The sequence below is a fragment of the Nomascus leucogenys genome, chromosome 9, assembly GCF_006542625.1.
Source record: "Nomascus leucogenys isolate Asia chromosome 9, Asia_NLE_v1, whole genome shotgun sequence".
Lineage (NCBI taxonomy): Eukaryota > Metazoa > Chordata > Mammalia > Primates > Hylobatidae > Nomascus > Nomascus leucogenys.
This window is the reverse complement of record NC_044389.1, coordinates 109,560,228-109,575,270: the sequence shown is the minus strand read 5'-3', so window position 1 is coordinate 109,575,270 and position 15,043 is coordinate 109,560,228. Positions and strand designations below refer to the sequence as shown.

The following is a 15,043-nucleotide window of genomic DNA, read 5'->3' as shown; positions in this document are numbered from 1 at the left end:
TAGGAGCTCTGTTGGACACTGGGGACTTTGGTGAACAGACAATGCCTGCCTCTATAAACCTTACATTCTGCTGGGGAAAATAGACCTCTCCCAACCCACCAAAAAGTAAATTTATAATAATTCCATGTTCTAATATTTTAAAGAAAACACTTTCAGTGGGGTAATCAGAAGTTTATCTGAGTGGATGAGTTAAATAGATGTCACTAAAGGAAGAGAAGGAGCTCAACCATGGGAGGAATGGGGAGAAAAAAAAGGAATTCTGGTCAGAAATAACAGTATGTACAAAGGCCTTAAAAGAGGAAAAAGCTGTAAAAAGAAAGATCCATGTAGCTGCCACTCAGTAGTAAGTCAGGGAAAAGTAGAGCAAGATGAGGTGTAGGAAATTGGCAGGGACCAAATTTTACTTGTCCATGGCCAGGAGGGTGTGTTTTGTGTTCTGAGGGCAGTGAGAGGGTACTGAGGGGCTTTAATTAGAAATAAAGTGATCTGGAAAACTAATTGATTAATTTGTTAAGTAAATATTTATTGAAACCCTACTGTATAACAGGCACTGTTCTGAGCACTGGCATACAACATTGAAAAGGACAAAGCCCCTGTATTCATGAAACTAATCTAGTGGTTGGAGGACAATCAGATAAACAAGAAAAAATACCAGATATTGATAAGTGTGCAGAAGATGACCATTGTTTAAATTGTAGTTTATATTCTTTAAGACATGGTATATTACACATATACTTCTTTTGGAACTTGCTTTTCTTTCTCCTGAATAATTTATGGTAGGACATTTTTTACTGTTACTAAATAGTTTTCTTTGGGGGCATCTTAATTTGTTTTTGGATTAAGTATGGTAAAAAAATAGCATGCATAAATGAAGAAATACTGTGCAGCAACAAAAATTTGCATGTTACAAAGCATCTGGTGAACATTATATAGTAACTTCCTTTTGACAGTCTGACATGTGGCTCTCCTACCCCATCCCAGACCCCAGCTGCCCCTTTGTGGTTTTTTACTTTGACCTATTAGTATGGTTAACTTTATGGATTTACTATTTATTGAACCATTTTTGCATCTTAGAATGAGCCCTAATTGATCTGTTATTATTTTAATGTCCTGATGGATTTACTTTGCCAATGCATATATTTAGGATTTTTATATCAATATTCATAAGAGATTGGTCTATAGTTGTTGTTTTTTAATGTGTTTTGTCTAGTTTTGGTATTCGCATCTGATTGCTTTGTAAAAATAATTGAGAAGTTTTATTTCTTTTTCTGAGTTTTGGAACAGATTGAATAGCCAAGTACTATTTATTCTTCAGTTACCAAATTAATATTTACTAAACACTATGTGCTGGGAATTGGACTGGATGCTGAGTAATCAGTAGTAAACAAAACAGATATGGTTCCTGCCATGATATTGCTTGGCTTATTAGGGAAAATGACATTAATGAAGAAACTACACATATGTAATTATAAATCATGCAAGAAAAGGACAGGATGCTTTGAGAGAATATCATTGAAGATCTTTAGATTGTGCTTTTTATGCATTTGAGTAAATGACTATTGAGTACATACATGTACACTAACAGCTAATTATTTAAATTAGTATGTATTGATTTGGTATGTAATTAGGGCTGTGGTGGGTACATTAGTAAAATGAGGTCTTCATAATTACACAAAATATAAAATAATGGCAACAGTGGCTACCATTGTAGGAGGTAGCTGCATCATTTTTTAATTGTAGAAATTAAGATAGGTTAAGTAGACACTTTTAGTCTAACATGCTCAATTGCATATACTCTTGGGAAGTCTCTCTAAGATTATAGTAAAAGAATAAGGATATAAATCCACAAAGATCAAGAGGAGGTGAGAGGAAGATATAGCTGAAATCAGTATTTGGGAAACTAGAAAGGAGATGGGCAAGTAATAAATGATTTCATGAATTAGAGAATGCTGAAAGCTGAAGAGAGGTAACCCAACAAGGAGCAAGCAGATTCTTTCCACAGAATCTGGAAAAGTTTTAGGAATTGGGGGTATCAAGTACAGTACTTCTGAAGTCAAGAATTACAGGATTGGGTGGGAATAGAAGGGTTGGTTGATGGTCTTTATCATTTTGACACCCTGGAACCCCTTCTCCACTCCCATACACCCAGACAACTACTCTCTCCTCTACCTTGACAGAAGACTGAAGGTTTATACCCAGGAGACATTAACTAGGAGGCTCCAGATGGCTAAGGTGGGGGTGAAGCACCTAAATGAAAGTGAGGATTGAGTGAAAGTCGGGTCAACATGCTGAACCTAGAGCGGTTGTCTTTTTTTGACTGGCTTCCAAACTGTCAGGCTTACGTGCCCCTCAACAAAATATTAACGGATTCTTAGCTGGGGAAACTTACCAGCCCATGGCAAAGTATTTAACAGATATGAACTATGGGAATTCACCTGATTGAACAGTTGGATCCATCAGATCACCTGGAGAGTAGAGCTGCTGGTCAGGAAGCATTGTTCACGTACCACAGCTTCTAGTCAGCTTTTCTTTTATTTTTTGAGACAGGGCCTCACTCTGTCACCCAGATTGAAGTGCCGTAGCGCCATCATAACTCACTACAGCCTGGAACTCCTGGGCTCAAGCCATCCTCCCACCTCAGCCTCCTGTGTAGCCGGGACTACAGGCGTATGCCACCACGTCCAGCTAATATTTTTATTTTTTGTAAAGATGGGGTCTCACTGTGTTGTCAGGCTAGTCTTCAACTCCTGGGCTTAAGTGATCCTCCTTCCTTGGCCTCCCAAAGTACTGGGATTACAGGTGTGAGCCACTGGTGCCTGGCCCTAGTCAGCTTTTACATGCCTCACATTTGAGCATAAATGTACAACCAAGGGTCGCCTGCCATAGGATGAAAGTCTCTAATGAAAAAGAGACCAAGTAGGAAATAAACAAGTAGGAAATAAAAGGAGCTGAGTATAAATAGATTTACTTCAGGGAACAGAAGAAACTTCAACAAATAAAACTAGTATCTTTAAAGAGAAGATACTACATCTGTGAAAGATGAAAAAGGTTATATAAAAAATTGTGACAGAAGAAATTTCTTAAAAATTTAATACAAAGTTTAGATAGTAAAGCTGAAGAATTCTCCCCAAAAAAACAGAAGAGCAACAAGAATTAGAAAATAAGAGTGAAATGATAAGAAAATTAGAGGGCCAGCCAAGGAGGTTCTTCATCTAATACAGTGGAAGGAAACTATCTATGTCCCAGAACTGAAGGAGGTGAGTTTCTAGGTTGAAAGGGCCTATTAAGTGCCCTGATCAATAAAACAGAAACAAACAAAAAATAAAACAAAACCTCATTGTGCTGAATGTATAGTTCCAAAAGGAACAAGACCAGATTGATTCTTAATCTTCCTACTTCTGAAAAGAAGAATGGGGGCAGAGAACAAGGTGCTAACTCTCAGACTGCATTTTAACAAATTCAGGGCAAAAGGAAACCTTCGGAACTTCAAATTGTATGCAAGTGCTATTAGGAATCCCCAGTGGGAAGTTCCAACAGTTCTGTGACAAAGATAAAGTTGTGCAGAGGAAGTGTATTTCAGGTATCTCCAGCAACTTATTCATATCCAGAATGAGCCCTATCCAAAGAGAGAAGTCTCGTATACTTGGCTAAGACTGAGGAGCCATATGGTATCAAGGAAGGAGAAAGCAGAACGAGAAAGTGCCTGGGTGGGGCATGGGGGAGGCAGAGATCTTAGTGCTAATAAAATACTCCTAGAAATGAGTGCATAACCTTGGAAAGCAAGGGTTGTGTCTCTGAGAGGCAAGCAGAGCTGGCAATAAAGGCCCTCCTGAACCAGATTACATTTGGAGATTAGACAAGGAACAAGAACAAGGCATCATATTATAAAACAGCAATCCTCTGATTTAGGAACAGAGGGAACCCTAAAGAAACATGACAACTGCCCTACCCCTCACTACACCCTGAATCTTCTGATAACAGTCCAGGATAATTCATCTCATTCAGACATGTATAACAAAAATAGTATGTACAGCATCCATGCAATGACTGACTGGTAGATTGTATTTTTTATGTTTTATGTTGGTTTTTTGTTCTTTTGTATTTTATTATTGAAGATATAATTCACATGCCATAAAATTCACCATTTAAAAGTGTACAGTTGACTGGTTTTTAATTTATTCCCAAGGTTGTGCAACCATCACCACTATCAATTGCATTATTGACCCTAGTACTTTACTTTTCCTTATATTCACTCCATGACCCTATGCAGTTCCTTTCATTAAAGTGACAGAGATATTTCCCTACTCCTTGACTTTGTGTTTGGCTATGTGACTTGCTAAGGTAAAAGTGACACCATATCAGTTTCAAGCCTAAGTCTTAAGAGGCCTTGGGTATTTTTATTTGTTCTCTGTCTGTGCCATTTCCATGAGAAAAACATGTCTCTGCTAGCTCACTGGTTGAGGGAAGATGAGAGATAGGAGAGTGAGGGCCACCCCAGCTGAGTTAAGCTGAATTCAGTGAACACTGTAGAGATGTGAGTGATAAAAAAAAATGATTGTGGTTATAAGCCAGTGAACTTTAGGATGGTCTGTTAATAAACGATAGTTAACTGAACAGTTATATGATTAAAAATAAAAAAAGAGAAAGAAAAACCACAATTTTCTACGGACAGTATTTTTTCAAAACAATATTACCAGAAAATAAATCACAAGTGGTCAAACTACTGCCTGTGGTCTTGCCTATTTTTGTAAGTAAAGTTATATGGGGACATGGTCATTCCCGTTTATGCATTTTCTATGGCTGTTTTTATGCTGTACCGGTAGAGATGAGTAGTTGTGACAGAGACCATGTGGTTCATAATCCTAAAATACTTATTTTCTGACCCTTTATGAAAAAGTTTGCTGACCTTTTGAAGTAGATGGAAAATGTGACCTAAGGTTTTAATACAAATTTTAAAATAAATTTATATACCACATCATACCCATTAAGATAGCTATAATCAAAAAGACAGATAATAACAAGTGTTGGCAATGCTGTGGAAAAACTGGAACCTTCTGTATACTGCTGATGGGAATATAAAATGGTGCAGCCACTTTGAAATCAGCCTGGCAGTTTCTCAGATGAGCAGACACAGATTTACTGGAAGAGCAAGCCATTCTACTCTGAGGTATATACCTAAGAGAAATGAAAACATGTTCACATAAAAACTTATACATGAATGTTCATAGCAGTATTATCCATAATAGCCAAAATGTAGAAACAACCCAAATGTCCATCAGTTGATGGATAAACAAAATGTAGTATATCCACAAAGTGGAATATTATTTGGCATAAAAAGGTATGAAATATTGATATATGCTTTAACATGGATGAACTTCAAAAACAGGCTAAGTGAAAGAAGCCAATCATGAAGAACCGCATACTGTATGACTGTGTTTATAGGAAATGGTCTGGAATAGGCAAATCTGCAGAGACCGAAAGTAAATTATGGTTTCCTAGGCCTAGGAACCAGTGAGGGGTGAGGAGGATAGCTAAGGGGTGGAAGGTTTCTTTGGGGATAATGAAAGTACTCTAAAATTGATTGTGGTGAAGGTTGCACAATTCTGTGGATATACTAAAAGCAATTGAATTGTACACTTTGTGTGGGTGAATTGTATGCTGTATCAATTATATCTCAACGTTGTATTGGAAAATAAAATTAATGAAGCATAGAAGTTATGGAGAAATACTGGAAAGCAGAAATACAAGAACTCAAGGAAGAGACAGCCAGACAACAGTAGGATGTGAAACGAGAACCAGCAGAAAAAAAGAAATAGAGAAAAATGATCAAGCCATTTCAGAAGTACACGAGGGAGACTAGACACCATGGCAAAGATCATAAAAGTAGAAATGAAATTTTATGGTAAGTATATTTTACTACAATTTTGATAATGCAAAGAAACAAAACAAAAGATAGACATGAGAAAAGTGAGTAAAGCAGGTACACGTTTATTTTTATTGATACATAATAGATGTACATAGTTTTAGGATGCATGTGATAATACAGTCATATAAAATTTGTAAAGATCAAATCAGTGTAGTTGGGTTATCTGTTACCTTAAATATTTCTCTTTTCTTTGTGCTAGAACCACTCAAATTCTTCTAGTCATTTCGAAATATATAATAGATTGTAAACTACAGTCAACCTACTGATCTAACACTAGGTCTTACCTCTATCAAACCATATATTTATACCCATTAATCAACTTCTCTTTATTCCTTCCTTCCTCCTACCCTTTCCAGCCTCTGATAACCACCAAATCTACTCTATTTTCATGAAATCCACTTTTGTAGCTTCCACATAATGAGTGAGAGTATGTGATATTTGTCTTTGTGTGCTTAGCTTATTTCACTTAACATAATGATCTACAGTTGCATCAGTGTTGCTGAAAATGGCAGGATTTTATTCTTTTTTATGGCTGAATAATATTGCATTGTGTATACTACATTTTCTTTATTCATCTGTTGATGGGCACTGAGGTTGATTTTATATTTTGGCTGTTGTGAATAGTGCTGCAATAAATACGGAAGTGCAGATGTCTTTTTGATATGTTGATTTTCTTTCTTTTCGATATATACCCAGTAGTGGAATTGCTGGATCATATGGTAGTTCTGTTTTTATTTTTTTGAGAAAGCTCTATGCTTTTTTCCATAGTGGCTGTACTAACTTAAATTTCTACCAGCAGTGTGTAAGGGTTCCCCCTTCTCCATATCTTTGCCGGCATTCATTATTGCTTGTCCTTTTAGTAAAAGCCATTTTAACTGGGGCGAGATGATGTCTCGTAGTTTTGATTTGCATTTCTCTGATAATTCATGATGTTGAGGATTTTTTCATATACTGCTTGGTCATTTTTATATCTTCTTTTGAAAAATGTTTATTCAGATCTTTTGCCTGTTTTTTAATTGGATTATTTATGGGCGTGTGTGTGTGTTTGCTTGCTTGCTTGCTTGCTTCCTTGCTGTTGAGTTGTTTGAGCTCCTTATATATTCTGGTTGTTAATCTTTTGGCGGGTGAGTAGTTTGCAAATATTTTCTCCCATTCTGTGGGTTGTCTCTTTACTTCATTGTTTCCTTTGCTGTGCTGAAGCTTTTTTTAGCTTGATGTAATCCCATTTGTCTATTTTTGCTTTGGTTGCCTGTGCTTTTGAGGCCTTAAACAAAAAAAAAACTTTGGCCAGACCAGTGTCCTGGAGTGTTTTCCCAGTGTTTTCTTCTAGTAGTTTCATAGTTTTGGGTCTTAGATGCTTAGATGTAAGTCTTTAATCCATTTTGATTTGAATTTTGTATATGGTAAGATTGTTTCGTTCTTCTGCATATAGTTATCCAGTTTTCCCACCACCATTTATCAAAGAGACTGTCCGTTTCCCATTGTACGTTTTAGCTCCTTTGTTGATGATGAGTTGGCTCTACGTGGATTTACACCTGGGTTCCCTGTTCTATTCCATTGGTCTATGTTTCTGTTTTTATGCCAGTGCTGTAGCTTTGTAGTAAATTTTGAAGTCAGGTAGTGTGATGCCTCCAGCTTTGTTGTTTTTGCTCAGTATTGGTTTGGCTATTCAGGATCTTTTGTGGTTCCATATACATTTTAGGATTTGTTTTCTATTTCTGTGAAGAAGAATGTCATCGGAATTTTGATAGGGATTGATTGCATTGAATCTGTAAATTGGCTTCGGATAGTATTCAACAATATGAATTCTTCCAGTCCCTGACCATAGAGTATCTTTCTATTTTTTAATGTCCACTTCAATTTCTTTCATTGTTTTATAGTTTTTCTTGTATAGATCTTTCACTTCTTTGGCTAAATTGATTCCTAGGTATGTTATATTCCTTGTAGCTATTGTAAATGGGATTGCTTTCTTGATTTCTTTTTCAGATTGTTTGCTGTTCGTGTATACCAACGCTACTGATTTTTGTATGTTGATTTTGTATCCTGCAACTTTACTGAATTTGTTTATCAGTTCTAACAGTTTTTTTGGTGGAGTCCAGGTTTTTCTAAGTATAAGATCATGTATCTGTGAACAGGCCCATTTGACTTCTTCTTTTCTGATTTGGATGCCCTCTATTTCTTTCTCTTGCCTAATTGCGCTGCCCAGTACTTCCAGTACTATATTGAATAAAAGTGGTGAAAGTAGGCATCCTTGTCTTGTTCCATATCTTAGAGGAAGGGCTTTCAATTGTTCCTTGTTCAGGATAATGTTTGCTATTGGTTTGTCATATATGGCCTTTATTACTTTGAGATACGTTCCTTCCATACCCAGTTTGATGAGGGGTTTTTTTTAATCATAAACATGTTAAATTTTATTAAATGGGTTTTCAGCATCTGTTGAAGTAATCATGGTTTTTGTTCTTAGTTCTGTTAATATATCACATTTATTGATTTGCACATGTTGAACCATCCTTGCATCCCTGGGATGAATTCCACTTGATCATGGCAAATATCTTTTTACTGTGTTTTTAAATTTGATTTACTAGTATATTGAGAATTTTTGCATCTGTGTTTATCTGTGATATTGGCCTGTAGTTTTATCTTTTCATTGTCTCCTCTGGTGTTAGTATCAGAGTAATGTTGACCTTGTAGAATGAGTTTGGAAATATTCCCTCCTCTAATTTTTTTAATAATTCGAATAGAAATTTATATTAGTTCCTCTTTAAATGTTTGGTAGAATCCAGCAGTGAAGCTATAAGGTCTTGGGCTTTTCTTTAATTGAAGAGTTTTTATTATAGCTTTGATCTCATTACTAAAATGGTAATTTTTTTTTTTTTTTTTGTAAGTAAGGATAGATAAGACAGCCAAAAGAGATCCAAAACGGGCAAAACTGGAGCCCTAAAAAAGAAAATCGATTCTGTAGAATACATAAAGTATAATTCAAGGTGTTTCTTTTTCCTTAAAGAAAGGACTTAAATCTACTGAAAAGACACACCATGCTCCAGGGAAAACTGGCGCAACATTGAGACATATTCTGGTAAAAAATTTGAACTGGCAAAAGATCATATAAAGAAAATCAGGTTGGTGCAGAATAAGAGAAACATTCAACACTAGAAAATAGTAAAGGAACTACATGTCAGCTACTCAAAAGAACATGTGAGCCAAATATTTTTTTGTGCTGCCAAGGTGTCCTTTGGGTATAAAGACTACATACTGGCTGGTAGTTTTAAACATTCAGGGTTTTACATCTTTTTATATCAGCCTTTCTTGAGGAAACAGCTAGAAGACAGATACCAGCTAATCAGTAAATGAAAAAGGAAACTTCAGCAAAGGAATGAACTGCTAAATTCTCAATAATTAACTAGAAGATAATATTAGGGATCATTGTCTTCCCAATTTTAAAGGGAGTACTTTAATGTCTCACCATTATATATATAGGCTGCTTTCTAGATTTATCAGGTTTATCAGGTAATCTGTTTACTACGAATTCTCTTTTTAATGACAAGTGGCTGTTGAATTTTATATCTAATAAGGCATAGGTTTTTTTAATCTCTCAGTATGATTAATTTTATGAATAAATTGTCTAATGTTACACCTTCCTTCCTTGAATTCCTGGCATAAGCTTTACCTCAATCATGTTGTTTTATATTTTATATATATTGTTAGTTTAGGTTTTTCTGATGTTTTTATTTAAGATTTTTTTGCATGTATTGTCATTGGTGATATTACCTTAAAATTTTCTTTTATAGTTGTTCCTTTCTGGGTTTTCATTCAAGGTTGTGCTAGACTTATAATTTGAGAAAGTTTTCATTCTTGGCCAGGCGTGGTGGCTCACACCTGTAATCCCAGCACTTTGGGAGGCCTAGGTGGGTGGATCCACCTGAGGTCAGGAGTTTGAGACCAGCCTGGCCAAGATGGTGAAACCCCATCTCTACTAAAAATACAAACATTAGCTGGGCCTGGTAGTGGGCGCCTGTAATACCAGTTACTCGGGAGGCTGAGGCAGGAGAATCACTTGAACCTGGGAGGCGAAAGTTGCAGTGAGCCGAGATCACACCACTGCACTCCAGCCTGGGTGACAGAGTGAGACTCCATCTCAAAAAAAAAGAGAAAGTTTGTATTCTTGAGAATAATGTTTATGTGGGAAAACTTCTGGGCTTGAGACTTATATACCTATAACAATTAACTCTACCACTTATTTAATAGTTGTAGATATATTCTGTTTTCTTAAGTACGTTTTGATAAATTATTTCTAGAAAATTCCCCTATTTTCTCTATGATTTCAATTTTTTCTATAAAAATTGTTTCTATTACTCGTAATTTATAGTACCTATAAATCACACTCCTTTTTATTTGTAATGTTGGTTTTCAGTGCCTTGTTTTGTCCTTGATTAATTTGACTAAAGATATATCAATATTTTTTGTCAAAAAGCTAATCTTTTTTCGGCTATTTTTTCTTTGGTTTAGTTAATATCTGATCTTCTCCTTTTCTTTCCTCCTATTTGCTTTGGGTTTACTGTGTTGTTCCATTTTCTGAGTTCTTGAATTGACCATAGCTTATTGATTTTTTAAATGTTTTTCTTCTGTAATGTATACATTTGAAATGAAAAGTTTTCATAGATATTTTAGATAGTATCTTAAGCTTAGATCATGTTACTCTTTTTTAAAATTTAAATTTCCAAACATGGGGCTTTTGAGATTAACTTTTTATGGTTGCATTGTCATTTTACTTGATTTTGGTCATAGATCAGTTGTTTTTTAGTTCTCTTGGAATTTCCTTTGTGGCCAAATTAATAACCATTAGGTTTTGTTTTGGGGCTTTCAGCTCAACTTTATTGAGATCTAATTTTCATACAATAAAATGAACATAATTTAAGTATATAGTTCTGTGAATTTTGGTAAATGTATATACCATGTGATGACTACAACCAATAAAAATATAGTGTGTGTCCATCACCCCAGAAGGTTCCCTTGTGCATACCCCACTTGCAGTCAATTTTGCTATTACCCCCCCTGCTGTAGGCAACTAATGAAATGCTTTTTATCACTGTAGATTAATTTTGCTGCTTCTTGAACTGTATATGTATAGAGTTTTACAGTATGTACTCTTTTATGTCTGATGACTTTTGTCCAGTTTAATGTTTTGAGATGCATACATCAGTTTTACTTTTTTTATTGCTGATTATTATTATGTATGAATATACAAGTTTATCCATTCACCTATTGATGAATATTGGAGTTGCTGCCAGTTTTAGGCTACTGTGAAAAAGCTGCTCTGAACATTCATGTGCAAGTGTTTTTGTGGATATGTTTTATTCTCTTGGGTAAATATCTAGGAATAGAATTTTGGGTCATATGGTAAGTGTGTGTTTGAAACTGATGTTATTTTTTAAATTGGCTATATAATTTTTCAGTTGGCTTTGTATTTCTACTAGGGGTGTTCCAGAGGCTCCTCATCCTTGCCAACGCTTGGTATTTTCAGTCTTTTTAGCCATTCTACTGGAGCGGTAGTATTTTATTGTGGTTTTAATTAGCACTTCCCTGATAAATAATAATGTTGACCCATTTCCCGTGTTTCTTTTTATTATATGCTTTATTTTGTTAAATGTGTCTATGAGTTTTTTTATATATTCTAGGTACAGGTGCTTTGCAAATATTTCCCATTTCTTAATAATGATACCTTGGAAGATCAGATGGTTTTAATTTTTAGGAAGTCTGATGTATACATTTTTCTCGGTCACTAATTTTGTGCCCTATGAAAACTTTATGTACCCCATAGTCAAGTAAATTTTTTCCTATGATTTTTTAAATTTTATAATTTTAGCCAAATAGTTATAGTTTTTATGTTTAGGTCTGTGATTCATTTTGAGTTAAATTTTGTGGTTTAAGGTAGAGGTTTGAGGTTCATGGTTTTTTCCCCCATTTTAGTTGTTCTGTAGCAGGATTTATTGTAAAGATACTCTTTCTCAATGGAATTATACTGGCAATATTGAAAATCTGTTATCTGGACTCTATTCTGTTACATTGATCTATATGCATTTTCTTTATATCGTTACCACCTTGTCTGGACTACTTTAGCTTTGTAGTAATTCTTAAAATCAGGTAGTGAGTCCTTCAGCTTTGTTCTTTTTCAAAATTGTTTTGGCTTATATCTTTCTTATATAAATTTTAGAATCAGATCATCAGTTTCTGCAAACTGAGATTGTATTGAATCTGTAGATCAATTTTGTGTCTTAACATCCCCCAGCAAAGTTAGAAAGCCAGGCAGTAATATCAGAGGGCACAAGCCCAGATTGAAGCTGGAAGACATAGTGCTCCAGAAAGGATCCTTCCAAAAAAAAAAAAAAGAAGCTGCTCAAAACAAACAACATCTTTGATCTATCTTTATCCAGAGGATATTGTTAGTTCTCTAGAATTTCAAGCTGAAATAATTATTGGTAACTGAAATTTAAGCAGAGGCTATTTTAAATTCTGAAAAGCAAAACACAGTGTAAGAAAGGAATTTGACTACACAGTATGGCTCAGCAATGATTAATACATACGGTTAAGTGTGAAACCTAGGCCTAGCACAGTGGCTCATGCCGTAATTCCAGCACTTTGGGAGGCCGAGGTATGCAGATACTTGAGGCCAGGAGTTCGAGACCAACCTGGCCAACATGGTGAAATCCCATCTCTACTAAAAATACAAAAATTAGCTGGGCATGGTGCTGGGCACTTGTAATCCCAGCTACACGGGAGGCCGAGGCAAGAGAGTTGCTTGAACCCGGGAGGTGGAGGTTGCAGTGAACCAGAATCAAGCCACTTACACTCCAGCCTGGGCCACAGAGCAAGGCTCCGTCTCAAAAACAAACAAACAAACAAAAAAAACACCCAACGAATGTTAGCCGTTGTTATCATTAATAACAATAGCTTCCTTGCTAACAAATACTAGGATAACGTCTCTATCCATGGCAACAAAGAAAAAAGAAATTTGCTAAGTTATTTGATGCCAGTGCACCATGCCTCATGCACAGCAAGCCTTCAGTAAAGCTCCTTGTAGAGTCACAACTGAAAGGAGCTTTAGAAAGGCAGTTATAACTAAAGGAGGCCTTAGAGAGTATAAATTTAATAAAATCCATCAGTTAGTGTGTCTTCAGCTTCCAATAAAAGTTTAAACAATAAGGAACATTTATTATTTCATGTATAAAGCCCAAAGATGAGGCAGCCCCCAGGTTAGTTTATTTCATCAGTTCAAGGATCTAGTTTCTTTCTGTTTTGTTCCGTTCTTTGTTGGCTGATCAATCCCATCTTGGTTGCAAGGAGATCCAGGCAACACATCTTCAGACAAGATCCTAGGCTAGAAGATGGAGTCCTTTTCTAAGAGAAGTTTCCCAGAACTCTCTCTGTAGACTTCCATTTTATATATCTCACTGGCCAGAACTGAGTCATATGTTTACTCCTAAAACAAACACTATTCAAAGGGAGTGGAATTACCATAATGATCTTAGAGTAATTAAGATTCTCATTCTCTTTCTCTCTCTCCCCCCAACCCCACACACACACACATACTCACTCTCCCTCACTCGTTTTCTCACACACACATACACACACACACAAATACGCGCACACACACACAAACACGCCCAAACTTCTTCTGAACCATGGGATAACCTGATACCTGAACAAAATTGTGGTTTTGTGGAAGGGAAGTAAAAGGGACATGATTGTTGGGAAGTCAGTCCACTGTGTCTTTAACCACTGTTTCAAAACACGTTAGTGGTAGAACCTGCACCAGAATCCTGGTCTCCCTATTCCTAGTTTTCCCCTACATAAACAACCTCCTTCATGAATTATTATCAACATAGCTACTTTTCCTAAAAAATCTTGAATGTATCCACACAATTCTACCCCCAGTTCTTTTTGGGGAGAAAATGTGCTGTAAAACTATACATGCTATTTTTGTGAAGCATATTAAAATCCTTATTCCACAGACTCATGATAAAAACTGAAAACTTGACCACCTTTTTAATCTTTTTCTTTGTTCTTATTCTTCTCTCCCTTCTTCCCTTAATCAGTCATATTAAACTATTTGCAGTTCCTTTAATGTATCATGTTTATACCTCTGTTCATTTGCTCATACTATTTCTACTATCTAGAAAATGTATACTAGTTTCCTTTTTTGGCTTCCTCATTGGAATATCTTCTCAGATTTCAAGTATCTATGCCTCCATGAAATCTTTCTTGACATAGCTCCATCTCCATAAAATTGGTTATATCATTGTACATCCACTATATCATGTTTTAGATACTCCTACACATTTATAGTACTAATTTCTTTGCAGATTTTTCTTCCTTGTCTATTCTGAGCTAACTTGCTTGCTTTCTCTTTCTTTTTCTTTCTTTTTCTTTTCTTTCCTTCCTTCCTTCCTTCCTTCCTTCCTTCCTTCCTTCCTTCTTTCTCTCCTTTCTCTCTCTCTTTCTCTATCTCTTCCTTCCTCCCTCCCTTCCTTCCTTTCCTTCCTTTCTTTCCCTTCCTCACTTTGTCTCTTTCTGACATGGTCTGGCTCTGTCACCCAGGCTGGAGTGCACGGGTGCAATCTCAGCTCACTGCACTTCTTCCCCCCAGACTCAAGCCATCGTCCCACCTCAGCCTCCAAAGTAGCTGGGACTACAGGTGCACTCCACCATGCCTGGCTAATTTTTGTATTTTTTATAGAGGTGAGGTCTCACTTTGTTGCCCTGGCTGGTCTCAAGCTCCTGAGTTCAAACAATCTGCCTGCCTTGGCTTCCCAGCATGCTGGGATTACAGGCATGAGCCACCTCACCCATCCTAATCTAAACTCTTTTAATGTAGAGCCTGTTTCTCTGTAATAGAGACTGTTTGTCATTTGTCTTGATAAATCCAAGATATAGCATGATATTGGATGCATAATAGTCACCACTAATAGTTGTGTTTAATGAATATATATACTACTAATTTAGGGGAGGAGAGAGATTTTTGTAAATTGGGTTCTGCTTGATTCTGTTATTTTCAACTAGTGGAATAAAGATGTGATTCTGTGATCTCTTCATTTTGAAAGTATTTTTTCAGTAAGGCAA

The 15,043-nt window shown here is 36.0% G+C and overlaps 1 protein-coding gene across 2 annotated transcripts in view; it reads left to right on the top strand.

Annotated features, from left to right (window-relative positions):
* Positions 1-15,043, top strand: part of TASOR2 (transcription activation suppressor family member 2) — a 79,405-nt gene that overhangs the window by 8,785 nt on the left and 55,577 nt on the right. The gene's annotated exons all lie outside the window — the stretch shown is intronic.